The sequence below is a fragment of the Hemiscyllium ocellatum genome, chromosome 8, assembly GCF_020745735.1.
Source record: "Hemiscyllium ocellatum isolate sHemOce1 chromosome 8, sHemOce1.pat.X.cur, whole genome shotgun sequence".
NCBI classification, from domain to species: Eukaryota; Metazoa; Chordata; class Chondrichthyes; order Orectolobiformes; family Hemiscylliidae; genus Hemiscyllium; species Hemiscyllium ocellatum.
This window is the reverse complement of record NC_083408.1, coordinates 29332823-29341626: the sequence shown is the minus strand read 5'-3', so window position 1 is coordinate 29341626 and position 8804 is coordinate 29332823.

The window sequence follows — 8804 nt, the reverse complement described above, 5'->3', positions numbered from 1 at the left end:
GCCGCCAGAGCCTGATCAGAATATTTTGGACAACCTCCTCAGGGACCAGGTTTCCAACCACCTACCGAAAACTCCAACAATGCAGAGTCAACGCCGCCAAAGTCTGAGCCGGGATATGATCAACTACATGAGCCAATTGGAAGACTCGGTGCTGGGGAAGAGCCTCCGACCAAGACTGGCTTTGAAAATGGCCGAGGATAGACGGTATTTAGAGAGGGAGGTAATGCAGAGCGTGAAATCGCAAGAGGAGCTGGACAGGGTGGAGTATGAGGTTGTGCGGGACTCGGCCCACTTCGAAAAGGGCAGTTTAACTGTCGAAATCCAGAGCAAAAGTGACCCTTCCATCGTGAAGGAGCTTCAAATCCCAACCAAGGTGGAGAAGCTGGCATCGGAGGAGCTGCTGGATGACCATTTCCAGAAGCTGGACCAGGTCACAGAGGGTGAGGGTCAGGCCATGGAGAGAGTTAACCATGCCCTGGGCATCTATGGCACCCTCATGGGTTTCCAGGGAGCCCGAGCATTCCTGGAGCAAGGCCGCGATGTGGAGGGTGGCATCATGCTGGCACAGGGGGTCCATGGGCTGGGCGAATTAGCGGGCATCAACCGGGCCATTTCAGGACTTCTTGAGGACTCTGCCAGCCGTGCCCTGACCAGTATCGCTGCCCGGATGGAGGGCCTCCTGGGACAAATGTCCAAGCTGGGGAAGGTCACTGAGGCACCAGTGCTCTCCACCGCTTTTGCCGCCTTCAACATTTACGAGGACGTGGCGAGGAAGAGCCCGCTCGGATATGCTGACGCAGCACTGGACGCTGCCATCTTACTGACGGGGCTGGCTGGGCCAGAAATGGCCCCTGTCACCCTGGCTCTGACCATCATCAGACTCGGCCTGGACCCTCTCTACTCGGAGATTAAGGGCAGCCTGGATTCCTTACCCCCGGGGGCATCGACTGGTCAGCGCTGCCTCGCTGTTCTCAAGGGCATCGCCCTCGCTTTCCGAGACATCGCCCAAAGTGTTTTGGATGTGGTGGGTGAGTTCTCCCCGTGGTCTCTGATTTACAGAATCCCGGAGCTGGATGAGCAACATCGCAAAGATATGAAATTCATCGAGGAGCTGAAAAGTGCTGAGAGTTATTTTACAATCACCGAGGACACCCAAGCCGATGGGTGCCATGGGATGGTTAATTTCTTATCCGGGAAGGATTCTGCCTTTGGGGGGGCACTGGACATTGAGCTGGACGATGCCAATTGTATGACAGTCCGGATGCCAGATCCAGTAGGTTCCGGAACTGTTGAGAGAAAGCACTGCTTTCCCACTCACTGCTCTGTGAACGACCTGGTGGCCGGCGTGGGAGAGACCCAACGAGTTCACTTGATCAAGACATCAGTCACTCTGCTGTTCTTCATCCACGTGCACACCCAGGAGGTCATCGGTTCCCTGACCGAGGACCGCAGCACACTACACGGCTCTTACACCGGCAATTCCCGGCCGAACCGCTTCTACACCGTCCAGGAACTCCCCAAGGGAGCCAAGCTCACATACTCCCTCTCCGACTATTACTACAGTCTCCGGGGACAGGACGGTGGGGATGCCTTCTACCTTGGGCCCCAGAGGAGCAGCGTGCAGGGAGGCAATGGTCAAGATCTGTACTTCATCCCCGAGTGGGGAGGAGTGACTGATATCGATAATCACGCAGAGGACGGTGAGACAGATTGGCTCCTCTTCAATGTCTCCTTCAGTCAGATCTCCGCCAAGAAATCCCAGCACCACCTGAGGCTGTTCTTCGGCAATCAGCATCAAGTGTGGGTCAAGAACTGGTTTTTGGGAGACGAGTACCGTCATATGAAGTTCAGGAGCAACGATTACGTCACCTTTACCATTGGTGATGCCACCTTGAACAACTGGATTGAACTCCGAGCGATCTCTCTCGACTTCTCACCCATTGACGACAAACCAGAGACTGTAGACCTGAGTGAAGTGAGTTGGAGGTCCGTCATCTCAGTGATTGGCACGAAACATGGGGATAACATCCGCGGCAATGATTTCGGCAATGTATTGCGAGGTGGCCAGGGTGCCAACTACCTGGAGGGGCGTGACGGGAGGGACACCTACGTGATCGAGGAGGACAAGGCCTGCGACACCATCAATAACTGGTCGAGTGATGAGGAATGGGACACAGTCCATCTGCCCTCTGATCACCAGAACCTCGGTGTGACCCTTAGGGACAACGGCAACCTCGAGATCCGTGACACGGTTTCCCAAGCGGGGGCCTGTGTGATTCTCCAGAACTGGCGAGGAGGTTGGGCCTGGCAGCACGTCACCTTCATCAGCGGCGACTTTGTCATGTTCCAGGTGTCAAACACCTCTTCAAGGCCGGAGATCAAACCAATGTTTGTTGACTTCAGCGGCCGAGAGTCCGGTGTGGAATTTCACCTGGCCACATTTCCCGGGAACCAGCAGATATGACAGTGCTGGGATCTCGCCACAATGACCGGTTATATGGGAATGAGAGAAACAATGTTCTGAGTGGGATGGGGGGAGCGGATTTTCTGAAAGGGGGAGGTGGCAGCGACACCTACATTATCGATTGCCAATGGACCTGGTTGTTCCCAATCACCATTGACAACGAGGACACAAAGGAGACGGTGGATTTCCTTTTGCTACCTGAAGACTTTGAGGATTTAGTGTTTGAACCGAATCCCCCCCGATGCTTACATTCGGAACCGGAAGCAGCCCCCCTGTTTAATCATCCTGACGGACTGGTTCAAGGATGGGGCACATCGCCACTTGATGTTACGTAGTCAGGATGGTGTAGTCTTTACGCTCCCGGATCAATACATCCAGGAAACTGCCCTGTCACTGCCTAATATTCCCATGCTAATGTTACCTATTCGCATCCCACTGCTTCGTATCTCCTACCAAAACCTCATCCCTCAGGTCTTTGCAGTGGACAAGTCCAACTCCAAGCTGCACATTGTGCTTATAGATGCCCGGAGCCAAGCGTTGGCTCACGCTGTCAAACTGATTGGCTCCTCCCAACAGAACTGGATCTATGGCAACCAGAGAAACAATTATATTGACTGTGGTCCAGCACTCTGCCATGCAGAGGGGGGCAATGGTAGTGACACGTACGTCCTGACTAAGGGCACATGCACCATCAACAATTACGCTGAGGACCTGCTCATGGATCAGATTCTGGTTCCAGCGAAATTCACCCAAATCCAGGTGCGGAGCATGTGGCCACACATCCACCTGATAAGCCCGGGTCTCTCCTGTACCCTGTCCAAGTATCTGCAGGGAGAGGCATACCAGCACCTGGTGGGACGGAGCAGTGACGGGGTCTGGTTCACTTTCACCAAGGACGGGCTGCAGACTCTCTATGTGGACATGGCACTGCAGGGCAGCCAACACCTGAACCTCTCGTCTGTGCCCTCCCTGGACAAGGTCGTCTCAGTCCATGGCCAGCGCCAGCAGCGCAATTTTATCATTGGAAATGCGCTGCCAAATGCCATCATCGGGGGCTCCGACACCGACGTGCTGGAGGGACGTGCAGGAGACGATACCCTTCAGGGGTCAGCTGGGGAGGACTATCTGTCCGGGGGTCAGGGAGCCGATGAAATCCACGGCGGTGAAGGCACAGATTGGATCCTGGGCGGTGCTGGCAACGATATCCTTTACCCAGGACCGGGGGCAGATCAGGTTCACAGCGGAAGTGGTTCGGACACCATCTTGTTTGCGGGAGATCCCGAGAAGGGCCGGGGGGTGCTGGTGAACCTGGAGGTTGGCTTCGGCCTTGGGGCAGATGCCGACGGTGATTTGTACTACGCAGTGGACAACGCCATCGGCACCGGTTACGCCGACGTGCTGATCGGATCAGGAGGGGACAATGTCCTGAGCGGAGAAGGGGGAGATGACCTCTTCCTTCCTTTGGATGGTCGGGACACCCTGAAGGGTGGAGAAGGAGCCGATGTGTACCTCCTGGATGGCACGAGTGGCCTCAAGGTGATTGACAACTACGCGAAAGATCAGAAATACGATACCATCGTCCTGGGCAGTCGGCACACGAAGGACAACCTCTTCCTGGACAGACATGGAATGCAGCTCATGGTAATGCTCTTAAACATTCAGGAAGGTGACTTTTCCGGCTCACTCCTCATCAGAGATTGGTTTGTGCGGCCGGAGAACCGGCATATCATTGTGCAACTTGACAAATCCTATAACATGGAGGATTTGGTCTCAGAAAAGGTTCATCCCCGGCCAGCAAATCGGTTGGTCCACAATTTCAAAATCTTCTATGAAGGAAGGAAGTAGCCACACCCATTAAAGCCCCATGTAAGGCCGACTGAATTAACTGCCCCCGATCTTCACGATCCAGAACAAACTTAATTCAAGCATTAAACCGAGACAGAAAATCACAACCCGAATCATGTTTTGAAATGTTTTTGAATGATACTTGAGATCGTTTGAACAAAAATATCTCGCTCCAAAGAATCTGATCCATTTATACAGAAAGACACTGGCTGGTAGCATGTCAATCAATCCCAAGTGGCCTTGGAAGCTGTGGGGATCTACTGGCGCTGGGTCAATCCTGCTTCTAATTGCTCAAAGCCGCACACTTTCAACATTTTCCTTTTGTTTGTAGTCAGCTGGTACCTGTGTCTGGATAGAAGTCACTGTCTGCAAGTGTAACTAGCTCAGCTCCTATGTATAATATTTCCAGTTAAGACCAAACAATGTGTCTCTTTAGCTGTTCACATGAGGCACAATACTGACTGTAATGAGTGAACTTCAGCTTACAGAAATCACAGCAGTGTGTCAATCAATGGATGTGGTTATGATTGGACAACTTTTACTGAGCAACACTGAATGTGCTCAAGAGTACACCGAAAATATGTCCTAGCTTACCTGTCTTGTTGACAACATGACTCTCTCATGCTTGACTGTCCAGGCTATACATCATCCCTGTATTAGATAAAGCTTGGGTGACAACAGTTCCCTCAAGCATTCTCCGTGGCAACACCTTGATCAGTCACAGCTGACTAACTAATAGTTCAGCGCCATTTTCTCACGCAGCATTAACTATTTCTCCTTTCGAAATGTAGTATTCTGAGATCAGTCCTGAATACAAGTAAGATGTAAATCATTAACAGCAGCTTTAGCTGTTGAATTAGCTATATTCAATTTCCGTACAAACAAGTAAATATTTGTAGACCTGAAACAGAGATACAATGAAGAAGAAATTTGGATTATCAACAGCATAGTTTCATTCTAAATGAATATTTCAAGTCTTAAACATCTTTTTTTAATGAATGCTGAAGCATGGGCAGCATCTAGATCCCTGGTCCTTTATCCCTGGCAGTGCCTTGGTCAAAGTGTTGACTTGTCAACTGACCAGCCCCTGCATTTCTCCTCTAAGAAAACTTGCTATAATCATTTGCAATTTTGCACTGTTGCATTTATCCTGATAAGTGAAGAACAAATAGTTTCAGCAATATGTCTCTCCTCGCAGTACTTAAATAAAATCGATAAATCTTCAAAACTGTTTCTGAGAAATTGTTGGTTACTTTAATATTATGTTAATTTCATAGCCATTTGGCTTATATTACAATATCTCCAGAAAATGATTATTCGAGCAGTTTTGGATGGTTTGACATGTATTCTTCTGCAATGGTAAAGGACATATTTGAAATATTGTTGAGATAGTCAGGAGTATATTGATGGAATAGTTAATGAAGTGAATAGAATACTGCCATATATATTATCCTTTAATTTGCAGCTACCCTGGATCACGTGATCTCACCGTACTAACCAGTCTACAGTACGGAAGCTTGTCAAATGCTTTAGTGAAATCCTTACAAACAGTATCTGCCACTCTGTCTTCATCAATCTTACTTGTCACCTCTTCAAAAAACTCAGTTAAGTTCATGAGAACCATTTCCTACACACAAAGCCATGCTGACTATCCCTAATCAGTCTTTGCCTTCCCAAATGCATACAAATCTTGCCCCTCAGGATGTCCTCCAACAACTTATCTACTGCTGATATCAGGCTCACTGGTCTATAGTTCCCTGGATGTTCTTGTCCACATTTCTTGAATAAAATCTCGTAACTCTATTAGCCACACTCCAGTCTTCCAGCAACTCACCTGCGATAAAGTTTGTCCCTTTGCAAGCAGAGATACACACACTCACACACACACATGCTCACACACACACACGCTCACACACACACACGCTCACACACGCACACATGCTAATACACATGCTCACACACGCTCACACACATGCTCATACACACGCTCACACACACACACACGCTCATACACACGCTCACACACACGATCACGCGCATGCGAACATACACACACACACGCTCACACACATGCTCTCACACATGCTCACACACACACACGCTCACACACACACATACGCTCACACACACGTGCACACACACATGCTCACACACACGCTCAGACACGCTCACACACACACACGCTCACAAATACACGCTCACACGCAACACACACGCGCGCACACACACACACGCACACATGCTCATACACACACACACGCTCACACAGATGCTCACACACACATGCTCACACACACACGCACACACACATGCTCAAACATATACACACACATGCTCACACACACATACATACACACGCCACATGCTCACACACACACGCACATACGCACACATGCTCACAGGCACATACACACACACACATAGAGACACACATCAACATGGCTATCAGCATTATAGCACTTTAAACACAAGAAGGGCAGACAGACAGCCAAATGCTGTGCTTTTCCAGCACCACCCTAATCTGGACTCTGGTTTCCAGCATCTGCAGTCCTTGCTTTTACCTAGACCTGAGGTGGGGAACTTGCGGCCTTCAGGCCATTGTGTGTGGCCTTTTGAATGGATCCAAACTTTGCAGAACAAATATTTTTTTTTTTATTAATTTTTTTTATCCTTTATTATTTTTATTTTAATCTTAAAATGAATGTATTTAAAATACCAGAGAGTAAAAGAAAATTTAATAAAATAATCCTCACTGACCGCCACAATTAAAAAATTGGTAAGTAATAAGGGCTATTTCGACACCTGCTATGCTCATAATTTAGTTATAATGTGACTCTAGAATGTACGTTATCTTCCCCGCCTGACTGGCGCCACTACCGCCTGAGGCTGGTTGGTGAGAGCCTGTGGGTATCCAGTGCACCAGTGTTTATCAACTTATGACAACAGTGCACGTGGCTTTCCATTTGACGTGAAATTTGAGAATAGTTACACAGTCTAACCGTCATCGTCAGTTTTGTAACATGCTAAAGTTGGATGATGAGGTATTCAGTGTGGATTTGCCGTATCATTCTAAAGTGCATTGGCTATCGCAGGGACAGGTGTTAGCACAAATTTTATCTTGCGAGAACAGATAATTAAATTTTATGAAGAACAGAGCCTGCAATACGGATTAGTGAAAGAAGATTTCTATAGAAATGCTGCATTGCTGTGTGATATCATGTCAAAGCAAAATGACTTAAATATTTCTTTGCAAGGTAAAACTAGGTCTATATACGATATGTGGCAAAAAAAACCAAGCATTTCGAAAAAAGCTATCTTTTTTCAAAACTCTTCTTCTTCAAAAGGAAATTTCGGATGAACATTTTCCCCAGTTAGCAAAGGTCATTGATGAACAGGAGGACTCTTGCGAGTCATTAGAAGAATACATAGCTGTTAGAGACTTATTAATTAGAGAATACAATGAAAGGTTCTCTGACTTTGAGAATCACACTCAAATTAGCATTTCAACCTCACCTAGTTGATGTCTCCAAGGCTCCTAAAGAACTACAGATGGAATTGATTGAGCTCTCAGAAGATGACATTTTAAAGTCCTTATTTGACACTAAGAAAGATCTGATTGAAATATGGAAAGATGCATATTGGGCGGCACGGTGGCACAGTGGTTAGTACTGCTGCCTCACAGCACCAGAGTCCCGGGTTCAATTCCCGACTCAGGCGACTGACTGTGTGGAGTTTACACATTCTCCCCATGTCTGCGTGGGTTTCCTCCAGGTGCTCCGGTTTCCTCCCACAGTCACAAAGATGTGCAGGTCAGGTGAATTGGCCATGCTAAATTGCCCGTAGTGTTAGGTAAATGTGTAGATGTAGGAGAATGGGTGGGTTGCGCTTCGGCGGGTCGATGTGGACTTGTTGGGCAGAATGGCCTGTTTCCACACTGTAAGTAATCTAATCTAATGCAATAGAATTCCCATGCCTTCGGCAACATGCACGAAAAATGCTTTCTTGATTTTCAACCACTTATTGCTGCGAATCTACATTCTCTTATTTAACCAAAATCAAGACACCCTTAAGGTCACAAATGATGGATACCCACAGAGAGGATCAGCTAAAACTGCAGACCTCCATGCTGCAACCAAATATTCAAATGCTTTCCTACAAAAAGCAGTCACAACAAAGTCATTAAAAGGTTCGTTAACTTTAGAATTAACATTTTTTCTTTTTTTTAGTTAGTACATAGTTGTTAGATTTTTACAAATTAATGTGAATTTTGAAGAATATATAATTGAAGTTTCATGGATGCAGCCTTATTAGATTGCAACTAACATAATGCAGCCTTCCAGCATGAAAAGGTTCCCCACCTCTGGCGTAGGCAGTCAAATGCAGGGAGGGGAGAGGGGTTTAAGCCCATTTCAATGGATCCTCCCAAAAATAAGATACAGCATACACTAGTGTGTGTGTGTGTGTGTGTGTGTGTGTGTGTGTGTGTGTGTGTGTG